The 13,114-nt window shown below is 38.8% G+C and overlaps 1 protein-coding gene across 2 annotated transcripts in view; it reads left to right on the top strand.

The window, feature by feature from the left end:
* Positions 1-10,525, top strand: part of MS3_00003929 (uncharacterized protein) — a 66,468-nt gene extending 55,943 nt beyond the window's left edge. For both annotated transcript variants that reach the window (XM_051211805.1, XM_051211806.1), the window contains exons 23-24: positions 1,177-1,417; positions 10,214-10,525. The gene's annotated coding sequence lies outside the window, so the exon portion shown is untranslated. The remainder of the gene's footprint in view (positions 1-1,176; positions 1,418-10,213) is intronic.
* Positions 10,526-13,114: the final 2,589 nt, after the last annotated feature.

The following is a 13,114-nucleotide window of genomic DNA, read 5'->3' as shown; positions in this document are numbered from 1 at the left end:
GTGAACGAAGACTTAGTGGAGGAAACCTTCACTTTCACCTGTTAAATTGAATCGTTCAATATAAATTAATGGAATATAGACCTAATAACTTAATAACAATATATACCTCAAGATTTTACTAGTTTACTCAATAATTCAGAAATTAGGGGTATATTCAGCTTTTATATTGACAATCCCAAAGGTATTCTTTATATATTTCGGTTTGGATAAGACGGAAGTTGCAACAGTTAAAATCACTAGTATTCATAGAAAAAGTGTAATGCATTAAATTGTACTTCATTATTAAGTTTATTATATACTTTACGAAATTAGGTTAACTATTGAGTCAATAAAAAAGATAAGCTTAATTCTTTTTGTATTTACTATATTCATATAGAAAAACTCTCCTGTTTCGTTTGTAAATATCAGGAAATCTATCTTGCATTATTCGGTTTACCCGATTAACCTAGTCGTCCAACGAAGCTACATCAAATCTTTTCAGAACAACATGTTTTATGACTAACAGTACACATTTTTTAAATTATTTGAAACCGACTCTTTAGATGTCTGCTTTCAAATGTATGTTGATGATTTCATTGAAATTAGCTCGAAAATTATCTGCTCTAACCTAAATACAGCTACGGAATCTCAACAGTTAATGATTGTATCCTCATATCATACTAAAAATATCAGAAAGCAACTTGCTTAGATCGATGAGGAAATCACTGTCGCCATATCTTATGAAATTACTCTGAGATAACTGATATTTTATTTAGAAATCCTGATTGTAGTAGTTTCAAGTCGAAAAATACTTATCTTTATCAATATATTTCCTAAACTTCCGTAGTACTTAGACAAAATCTTATTTTATATCGTTAATAATATCATTCCTATTGTACATCTCCTTTTTTCGATAAGCAAATAACTAGAAATACTAAATGGGAGTTAAGAAAGCTCTTTTTTGTCAATCGATTTTATATGCTGGTCTTTTGTAGTTATCGGATTGAAAGACTGTATCAAGTGTAAATTAATTATAGATATTATTCCTAATTATTTTTTGTATCCAAATATGAATAAATGTTTCTAATACATCCTAGTAATATGTACTACCTCTTCTTTAGTAGAAAAGAACGTCCTTAATGTGTTTAGTATCGTGTGTTAAATAATCTATGTAACTAAAATATACATTTTTTATAGATCAAACTTACCGTTGAACTTGTCCGACGTTTATCTGTAATGGGTGTTGACTGGGTTACACTACATGCAAGAACACCTCAACAACGTAGCAGGGACTGTGCTTCATGGAATGTGGTTCAAGAATTGGTCGACTGTAAAATTAAACATTCTTACTTGGGTACTGATATTCCAATAATACTGAACGGTGATGTCCGTGTACTAAACGATGCATATTGTGCTCAGGAAATGACCGGTTGTCATGGTGAGTCCTTAACTGGAAATGTGATATGTAAGAAAATGTTACCATACTACTTTTCCTTATAACAAGGTGATAACAACTGATCCCCTAAAATTCTTCACACATACTTTATGAACCAATTTTCAGATAGCTTCGCCGACCTAAGTAATTTTTACTACCGGGATTCTTAAATTTATCCCAAGTCGAAGCACCACTGATAGATCATTTAGGAATTAGTCTTTGGAACATTTTTCTCATACACTGAAGTTTCTCGACTTAATCACCAAATTTTGACCGATGTATTTTAACCAAATAAAGAATGAGACAGTCGTCACTGATGGTTCACATGGTTCTGGACGAAATAGAAGCATTCACTTAACTATTTTCTTCATATAGTGGCAGTGGATCACCGATTCCTCCACGTAAGTACCTAGGTATGTTAACAACAAAAGAGGAAAAGGAAAAAATTAGCGAATCATAGTAAGATACTGTTTCAGTCCTTAAGAACATGTCAAGTTTCCTCTTAAAAGACTCCTGGGATGTCGCTTGGACTAGCTCAGCCGGCAGCGAATTTCAACATTTGACTGTTCTTAAGGAGTAGACGGTGTGCATACAGTCCATTCTGCTGTTTTGTGTCTCTAGTTTCTGGGTGTTACCCTTAAGCTTTGTGTTGGGAATAGGCTTAGGTTGGTGTTTAAGGGGATGCCTAAAAGTATTAAAGATGCTGTAAGTCGTTAGAAGGTCACCTCTAAGACTCCTGCACTCTGATGAGCAAAGGTTTGGTGACTGAAGGCGCTCTTAATACGATTTGGATTTGAGTCCCCGGACTGATTTCGTGGCTCGCCGTTGGGTACGTTCCAGTATACTTATCATTTTGGAGTGAGGAAGGAAATACTGTTTCCGTACTCTAAACGGGGTCGTATAAAACTGTTGAAGATAATGTGGAAAGTTCTTCCGTCGAACTGGTCGAAAATGCGCTTCTACGTTACCAGTGCAAGGTTTGCTCGAAAGACATTTTTGTCGTAGTTAGCGTATGACTTCAGATCGTAGGATAACAACACTCCGAGTTCTTTCTGAACTTAAGATAACCCTAGAGGGGAGTTACCTAAGTTGTATTTGTAGTCCGAAACATGTCTCAGATAGACTACTTTACACTTTGAAGTGTTAAAGGTAAGTTGTCATCTGCCCAACTATGAATTCGAGTCAGAACCTCCTGAAGTGCCAGATTATCCTCTTGTTGCATACTTCCCATCAGAGTTCCACATCATCAGCGAAAAGTAGTGAATCAGACGACACCTGCTGTGGAAGACCGTTTGTATAAGTCAATAAAAGAATAGGTCCTAGTACTGAACCTTGGAGGACTCCACTGGGAAGTTCCATAGCCTGAGAGAAAGTGAAGTTAACCCTGGCCGACTTTTTAGATATGAAGTGAGTCAATCAACTAAAGGTGATCTGATACCTAATCGTTTGAGCTTATTGATAAGACATATATGGTCGACCCTATTAAAAGATTTTGAGAAATCAAGGTATATGACATCAACCTTCCCCTTGTAATTATGGATATTTGTCCATCTGTCCACCGCGGTCAGCAGGTTGGTTATACAAGAGTGACCTTTCCTAAAACCGTGCTGTTGGGGTGGAAATAAGTTTATGGATAGTAAGTAGTCGTGTAAATCGTCACATATCAAAAACTCTGTAATTTTTGAGGATATAGAGAGAAGTGCTATCGGCCGGTACCTCGAAGATTCGCTGCATCGACCTCCGTTGAAAATTGGTGTTATGTGAGCCAGCTTCCAATTTCCTGGTGATGTGCTTCGGTTTAGAGAATGTGAGAACATCACACTAAACAGTGTTGTCAAGATTGAAGCTGTTCCCCTCAGCATAATGGACCATATAAGGGCCAGGAGAAGTGTCTCTTTTTAGATGCTGCAGTTTTCGGTACATCAAATCAGCGTTCAGGTTCACTTCTGAGTCCCGTTGAGTTGTATGTGAAGCTCTCATCAATATAGTTAGTATAGGTTGGTTGAAATGTCCGAAAGTACCGCTCTATGAGAAGGTCGGCGGTGTCGCTGCCGTTTTTGGTTGAGTCATTATAACCTAGCAGTTGGGAAACTCCGGTTTCGGCTTGCCGAAGAAAAACTGCATGACAGAATAAGCTTTTCAGATTGGAGACAGATTTGTCGATAAGCTTTATCTGATACCGAAGCCTGTCTTCTCTTATTGCTTTTGTCCATATGTTCCTTGCTTGTATGCACAGTTGTTACCAGTTCGTTTGTATTGTTGTATGGGTCACATAAGTAGTATATAACGGTGGTCAGGCATAGGATGTATTTCAGTGGAAGATCGAGAGGGAAAGAACGGGAACGGAACGCAATCGGTATGAAAATGCATGAACAATGAAATCTGAGACAATGGACTGATATTTGAAAAAGGAACAGTCAAGTTTAAGACGATGGATTGATATTTTGCAAATTAACTATTTACTATATGGTTCTCAGATTTTAATGAGATGCTCTGTAATTTCGTGTCGAATGCATTAGATTGTCCCCACTCGTGTTCTTGTTCACTACAATATTCCACCCAGTAGGGCCTTTTAAGACTTAGCAATCGAAGAGTGCGGTTCTTGATTACTGTAGGTTGCTTGTAGATTTCGGGGACCAGCTAGACACCTCGAGGTGTTAGACAATTTTACTGAACATCATACAGATTCGTCAAGATTAACAGACTCTTAGTTGTGCGCTTGATCTACTTTCAAGCAAGATCGCAGGTAAAAGGCTACTCCATCCTCAATGCTGTTTTTCTGTCGTTGCGTAACAAAGAAATCCAGAGTATTGCTAGCTCATGGTTTGTAATTTGAGATGATATCCATGTTTCAGATATTCCTTCCAGTTGAGTATTGTTATTATTACTGAGTTCGCGCATTTCATCCATTTTATTCGGTAAACTCCTGGCGTTCATATATAAGCAGTTTGTACTTTCAATTGAAAACGCGTGAGCTTCCCCGTCCTGTTTATCTGTATGAATCTTATGTGAATAAACAGGTAACCTATCTACACATGGTTTTCCGAGTTGGTAGCCACTGTCCTTTCTTTGTTCTTTTTCATGATCTTGATAGCCCACAAGCGGAATAGTCAGCTTGAGTTGGCTATTGTACTTGATCCTGGCATCATTTGGCCTATCCGGATGTATATGGGTTTCAGTTGGCGACCAGCGTCCGTTGGCACGAAATGCTTCGTAAGTTGTAGCCGCTATATGGGGAGATGGAGAGGTTATTTTCATCAGCCGAAGTCTAAAATCCCCGTCCATCTTGGCTGGTCTCACCAACTGTCGAGTAAATATCTTTATGAGCTTCAATGATGAATTTGGAATCCCGAATATCGGAGTCTGAGAAGGAAGGGTTCACGTTTTCTGGCACACCTTGCACAATGTTATTTCTTCTGCGGGAAAACATCGCGCAAGACTCCTCAGGAATGTTCCTGACGATATTGCGCTCAGAATACAGTATATCAGGCAGTATTCTTACATTCCCATCTGAGTCCAGTAAGTGACTAGCTAGCAGAACATCCTCTACGTCGGCAGTGTCATTGAGCGTTACACGAAGGAGTCCTTCCGTGTAACCGTCAGAGGCTCTATTTTAGGAAGTTTGAGCTTCCTGTTTAGCTCTTCCCAAAGCATTTTGTCCTCATTTTCCTGAAGACTAAGAGGAAGGTCAGAGCTTCTTTTAGGTTTATGATTATGAGAGAATCATCGCGAACCATGATCATTTTCACAGGTTTTCGGGTGCGTTCAGGTTGGGGACCTTTCTACTTGGTAGTTGAAATGCGTTTCGGATTCCCGTGCTCTTTGATGACTGGTTGGATAATCTTAGGGGGAGATTGTACAGCCAAATCACCAGTTGGCTTCACTACAAAACCTGGAATGCTCTACTTTTTAGATGGTGACACTCGATCTTTTTTAAATTTGTTGACGGGGTTCCAATGGTCTACAGAGTTTTTGGGGGCCACCGTTGGATTTAGGGAGGTACGAGTTTGCTGAGAGAGTCAAGTACTGTCAATGTTATGATGTTGCTGAGCTTCAGGATATCGTCATCAGTGTCGATACATGTTCTGTCGATATTGACGTTGTCGAGGTCCCTCTTCTTTTCCTCACTACGCGTCTTTGTTTACCCGTTTTAGGACTACGTATTTTCAGGTTTGCTGACGTTTTTGGTAGACCTTTTCAAGAGAATGATGATGTTGCCTAGCAAATCCTCAGCATTCATGTTGCACGTACCACATACCCACCTACGACTCGATTTACTAAGTCTGTGAGATCTGTGCATGTTTCGTGGAACCAACCTTTGCATTTGTCACACTGAATATCAAAGGTGAAAGCGACGTGGCATCCTGGTCACTTTCATGGATTCTTCACGACTATAGTGAATTGATTAATAGATTCTAGCTAACATTTACAACTGTAAAACAAATAATAGTACACTCAGAACGGATAAAATGGGTAAAAACGGGTGGTGCAAAAGATTACGATACACTAAAACTAGCCTTGACCTAAAAAACTGAAAAACCGAATAGTAAGCTGAGGCGAAAATATAGTCAACTTTTAGCGTGGATAAAATTCAAAAAGAATGTTACCATCGGGACACATTCTTTGGATCGAAAATGGTACTTTTGTTGCGTAACAACACAGCAAAGATTTGAGAAATGCTAATTGAGTTATGCCTGGACTTCCCGTTCGTAAAGCGCTCTCTCTTTTGTGGAATTGGATAATCATTAAGCTGTATGAAAAATAGTCATTGTTGACCAATTGGTGTGTTTGGTGCTCGCCGTGAAACCTAATGGTTTTAGTCCAGTCCCTGTATTTGTATCTAAGCTCGATAATATTGCTGAATTTAATTATGACCCATCCTCAGATGTAATATTTGACACCTGGTTTCGACGTTACGAAGATATGTTTGATGTTGAGTTCGATCACGAAGTTTCTTGGAAAGTACGCATTCTTTAACGGAAGCTCGGTGCAGAAGAACTTGACAAATGTTGCAACATTATATTGTCTCGAAATCTACGTGAAAGAACTTCTGCAGATATTATCACTTCACTTGGTCAGTTGTTTGGTGATCGGTCGTCGATTTTTAATTCTCGTTATCGATACATGAAATTAGTAATGAACAAAGAGGACAGTTTTCTCACACATGTTGGAATAGTTAATCAAGACTGAGAGCAGTTCAAATTAAAAACTCTTTCTGAAGACCAATTCAAATCATTAATTACTTACCTGTAGTTTACAACTCGAAATATTTACGGATATTCGTACATGACTGTAACATCGTTTTCATCAGGACCTAACGTTAACACTTAATGAAGTTGCTGAAGGTTATCAACGATTAACGAACCTCAAACACGACACCAACTTAGTCCATTCCGGTGATCAAAATAGACTTGACGTTCAAGCAGTACAAAGTAAATGAAGTCCTAATTCCATGACCCCAGCATCCAAATCATTACACGAAAAACCATCAAAAGAGAAGCCTAAAGTTTTCCCGTCAGGTGCTTGGCATTTCGCAAGGTTCTTTCCGTTTAAAAACCATTACTGTTAGAAATGTTACATTGTTGGACATCGAGACTTATTACGAGCAGTAAAAGTTACCGGAAGTCAAATTTCCGAAGAAGGTGCATATCAAATATAAAACCATTTGAATGTTTCCCTGTATTTACGGTAAATCAAGTGCACAAAAGGCCGACCAGGAGGCGTATTGAAGTTCTGATAAATGGCTATTTGATAAGAATACAATTAAATACCGCTTCAAATATAAACATTCTTTCCAGAAAAAGGTGAACTAAAAAGGGAAAATACAGTCTGCACCCTACAAGTCAGTTTGCAGTGAGCGCGGCAGGTGATAAACTGAAACTCATCGGAGTCCTATCGTGCTCAGTAACACTCAAAGATTTGACTATAAGTGGAATATGTTACATATCAGGTGATAACTTAAATTTATTAGTTATAAATATATTTGTTATCATATCCCGATGAGTAGAAAAATTGTATTTCTAACGTTTCATGACTTAAAGTAAGCCACTTGTTCAGAGTAAATAAATAACTTAATTAAATTAACACAAGTTTAAATAGTACCAAATTTATTAGTTTTAGACTGGTGCGATAGTTTTGGACTTCAAGATACTCCATTACGAGACGTATTCAACAAAATTTTAAATAAAGAATAGCAGCGGTATATCACAAAAATCATAAATCAATTTATAGACTTTTTGCAGAAGGTTTGGGGAATTGCACTACAATAAAAGTAAATCTTCACCTGGAAAAATATGCAAATCCAGCGTTCGGACAAAAAAATCAGTACCTTATACATCATTACTGTATGTGGACACAGAACTCCAACACCTAGAAAAACAAGGTGTTCTATCACCAGTTTCATTCTCAGTTTTGGCAGCCCTTATAATAGTCACCAAGACACAAAATGGTACATTGTGGGTCTGCGTAGACTTTTCGACGGGATTAAATGCTGCTCTAAAACAACATAACCTTTTACCAATTCCGGATGATCTTTTTACCATCTTAATCGGTGGAAGCTACTTTGCAAAACTAGATCTAGCTGAAGCCTATCTCCATGAAGAGGTCGACTATTGATGCCGTGAGTTACTGACCATAAATACATCGAAGTTTAGTTCACTATAATCAACTGTTTTTTGGAGTGAAGATGGTATCAGCGATATTTCAGCAACTAACTGGCATTACAAATATAGTCGTTTATTTAGACGATATATTCATGGTTACAACATCCTAAGAATTATATGACCGACTAAAAATCTGTGAAGTACCCCAGGTGTATATTTGTTAGCTTTCGACAACGCTCTGACCCTGAAAATATCCAGACTACCAAGAAAATGTCTGCCCCATACGATCCGCCGACTCTACGTTCGTTATTACTCCTCATTTTTCCCTTCCCTACATGAAAAGCGAACACTACTTAATCATATACCTGGAAAGAATACCAAGTGGGAACGGACAGAACAGTGCCAAGTAGCTTTTGAAGAATTGAAAGCACTACTTGGATCTCATCTTCTACTAACTCATCACGATGCCACTAATAGTTGCAGCAGATGCATCTGTATATGATGTGGTAGTTTCACACAAATTTTCAATGGAAAAAACAGTAATGCACTCATCCAGATCACTAACAAAGGCGGAAAAACGCTGGTGTTAGATCAAAAGGAAGCATTGGCAACTGTTTCTGCTGTACGGCGCATTTCGCAAACCGACTTCACAGGTGGGCGACAACACTGTTCGGTGGTTTATTTATTTAAACGCATAAACATTGGTACAAGAAGGCACCAAGTAGATATACACCACATAAATCATTCGATTTGTGTGAGGGCTGTGATACTCCCGGGTGCCCAGACCGAAGCAGGTGGTTTTCTTAGGGGAGCCACACCCCAAGCCTTTGACCTAAAGGTCTAACCCACAAGGCAGTGGAGCATCGTGAGGAGATGCAGTCTCATGGTAGCCGGTGACCAATGATTGGTTCTTACGCCATTTGTTCCCGCAGGATACTGGAGCCCATGTGCACCATTGATTTGGAGTCCGGTTAAAGCGCCGGACATTCGCTTTTCGTCCTCTCAATTTTGTAAACACCCCCGCCACGAGAAGGCAGTGAGTAGGACTTCCCTGGCAGAGGCTGTATAAGCGTGGCCGTGTGAGAGCATTTCGAGAGGGTGGGCGGGCCCACCCCACTTTCGACCAAACCAGGGCATTTGGGGGCGTTCGATGGTTTCGACACTCAGTATCGTCGGACAGATTTCGGTCACGCGGACGCCCTATCGCTCAATGAGTAATTACCCCAATACTTATGAAGATTCTGTTGTTGCTGTGATTTCTATTACAGATTACGCAGACGAGTCTCATGGATGCAATGAGAGCCCTTTCCAAAACGGCTTGCCAGGTAGCAGATACTACAAAGAGGGAAACGTTTCAACGGGAGATTCATTACCTTTAAAATAAACGTCCATCGTCCTTAGGAGAATTAAAACACCTACTCCAGCAATGGTAATCTCTGCGCTCAGTTGGAGAATCCCTTATGTTTGGAGAACGTGTAGTGATATCACCAGATTTACAGGAGAGCATAGTATAGAAACAAGTTTCAAGAAACTATTTTTCTTCATCTTGCTGAACATTCTGAGCAGTTTTCAAAGGTGATCCTACCGATCGTATGTACATAATATCTGGATTTTCGCGCCTTTTCCGTTCTGATTGACTTGCCCCTAATGTATACTTCTACCACAGCCTCTCCCACCCATGAATTTTAATACTTGCACCAACTAGTTATAATCCGCCTTCCACTGAGTTTCCCCTATTATCCTTGGTGATGTCTTCTTGTCACAAATAGCACCTCTGCACTCGTTAATTGTAGCCACCACGACTACTGTTTCTGACATGTTGACTTGAAGTGGATACGTTTAGTAGTTGTAATACGTATATTCTAAGATTTTGCTGTTGAGCTACACTAAACATCCGTAGCCGTGCACTGAATCATACAATCTGCACCAGGAGCGCGTTTTCCTTGTAATTTAGCTCGAGCACCATCTTATGTTGACTGTTTGGTTGCACGACAGGTGTTTTTGTCGATTTCGCGGATTTTAAGAACCAAACATTGCTATATTTCACTTAGCTCATAATAGCGAGTTATCCTCCACTGCAGAATTTATGAGGCCTATCTCGAGGCTATCAGTAGTGTATTTCAGCTCTTTATATATAAATATATATCAATATTTGGAAACCCCTAAGGAATTGTTCTAAATCATTTACTTATTTCAGGTGTTATGGTTGGTAGGGCCTTGTTGAAATTCCCACATCTTTTTACTCCAAATTATATCGAGGATGAAAACTCACTTCGCTATTTATATGAAGATTGGTTACTTTTATCTACACAATATACAGGAGGCACAAGTTTTGTAACTGTTCATCAACAAGCATATTGGATGATGGAACCATTTCTGGACAAAACAAATAGATTAATTTTGCATAGTATTGGAAGTTTCCAAGGTTTAGTCGATTGGCTTTTTAAATATTTCAAGACAGAAAACAGCTGATTTGTATATTTTCTTTGTACAGTAAAGCATTTTCCACCTTAATTGTCAACCTATTTTCTTACAATTATTCTCAGAGTAAATACAGCTGTTTCTAGATGACGAGTTTAGGTGAATGATAGTGATTAAAGTTATTTTATTCAATGATCATGGTGGAATACTTTCTTCCCATATAGTTAGTGGAAGACCACATGCAACAAAATTCGTATGAATGAGATCATTTATATTACTAAACTATTTACAGGCCATTTGTTACATATATTTAATCGTTGCATTCTTAATTTCATATTATCAATTCTTTTGTACATGAATCAAACTAATGGCAACAGAGAAATCCTCTCAACAACACAGTCGGTATAGAGAAATATAAAATCGACTGACCCACTATCTCGTAGTTTAGACAATAATCTACAGAAGCTAACAAACTCGAGTCGGAAAATTAATTCACGGCTTGGGACAACTATTAATTCTTACCACATTCCAAGCGACAAGTATTCCTTTATTTGCATCCAATATCGGATGTGAAACGTGTAAACATTTCCCCACCTACTTCAGTCGCCTCATGTTAAAAGAATCACTATATACTTTGCCCCATTTGCTCAAAACACCAAAACAACACTAGAATGGGACAACTATCTGCTCATCTTCTTTATGCTGTTAACTATAAAATACCCCAACGCTGCAATGAGTACCACTTGGCAACAGAATACTGGACATTCTAACAACCGACTATGCTGATAACTCGTTAGTTGATCACACTGAGCCTCAAATGATGTTAGTCAATATCACAATATAGTCAAAGCAGAGTTGTTGAATAAAAAACTGATGTAGATGCCAAACAAAAAATACATCGGAACGCTACTTGTTTATCGTACCTAACCAGCTGCTATTATATAACGTACAAATCTGATAACACTGACTGCTATCTATTTTCTACAAAATGTACCCTGACAACTGCTAATGGGTTCATACAACCATTCGAACGACATCCATCGCAAATGAATGTATTATTTGATATGTAGTGCGACTTTTGAAAGTCAAATAATAAGACCTAAACGGATTTTATCTCTGTAAAACTAAAGCTTCTATGGGTTTTTGTCTTGTTTGTAAGTTTAGACTACCTGGTTGGGGACCGCGAGATGATAGCAACCCTGAATGACATGGCTCAAAATCGTTTGCAATGGCGCAGGTGCATCCACTCTTTGTGTTCTCCCAAATTCTAATCTTCTGAATTCTTCATGTCCCTTTTTTCCTCTTTCCAAATTTATTTCACTGGATTATACTCTTTAAATAACATCTCCAAACCCTAATCTTCCCGATTACTGCTTATACTCTTGCTACCTCTACCACTACGGGTTTTGAATCGACAACTGCATCTCTGTGCTAAGGTGGTGTGGCAACTCGAACTGATGTACGTACGTACGAAGTTCTACGTTGTTACTGACTGACTGTCTCGTTGAATCGACAAGTAGAGACCAACAAGTCCACCCGCTTCATAATGAAACGGATCCTAAAATCCTGCAACACTAATTATCTACTTTACGTACACCCAGTAATTATTGGATCTTCCCACCAAGATACAAAAAACCAGCAAACAATCAACTTACAAGTTCCAGTGTGATCAATAGTTTCCGCCGCTAAAACTTCGGGATTAAGAAATCTTAACAGACTAATCGGTCATAAAGTAGCCAGTCTATACTCTCAGAATTCTATGTATGACTTCTGGAATCTTTCTAAATGATTGGTCACTATGAGTATACTTAGTCCCTAGATCTTTCTAAAACTCTTGTTGGATTTCAAGCGTAAATTAGCTCGTATCTTTAAACGTATAAAAGTTGTCACGAATTTTCCGAATTAAATCTCAGAATCAACAATAGCATATTGCTCCACTCAAAAGTTTTGCACAGCTAACGTGTTTCACCTGGATAGTATCGAAATGGCTATTCCGTGAGTCATAGGATGGTTTAATGTTAACTATAACTTATCTTTCCAAGCTTAATAGCCTGGTGTACCACGTCGACTACCACTCAAACGTTTTTATTAGGACTTATCAGGTTGAAAAGTTCGCGAGTTCCATTAGACGAACTTAGTGAATCGACTACATTTACATCAAATACTTCCCAAACCAAAGCAGGCGGTTTTCTTAGGGGACACACACCCCGAGCCTTTGATCTGGAGGTCTAATTCTCAAGGCAGTGGAACAACGCTAGGAGATGCCGTCCCGCGGTAGCCGGTTTGGGCACCCGGGCAGCACCACAGCCCTCACACATATCAAATGAGACCTGTGTGGCGCATATGTACTTGGTGCCTCCTTGTACCAATATCTGTGTTAAAATAAATAAATAAGCCAGTGACTAGTCAGTCAGTAACAACGTAGAAATTCTTACGTACGTACATCAGTTCGAGTTGCCATGCCACGTTGGCACAGAGATGCAGTTGTCGATTCAAACCCCGTAGTGGTAGAGGTAGTAAGAGTATAAGCAGTAATCGGAAACACTAGGGTTTGAAGATATTATTCAAGGAGTATAATCCAGTGAAATAGATTTGGAAAGAGAAAAAAGGACATGAAGAATCCAGATTAGAATTTGGGAGAACACAAAGAGTGGATGCACCTGCGCAACTGCAAACG

The sequence above is a fragment of the Schistosoma haematobium genome, chromosome ZW (assembly GCF_000699445.3).
Source record: "Schistosoma haematobium chromosome ZW, whole genome shotgun sequence".
NCBI classification, from domain to species: domain Eukaryota; kingdom Metazoa; phylum Platyhelminthes; class Trematoda; order Strigeidida; family Schistosomatidae; genus Schistosoma; species Schistosoma haematobium.
The sequence above is the reverse complement of the archived record's forward strand: the minus strand, read 5'-3'. Positions and strand labels throughout refer to the sequence as shown.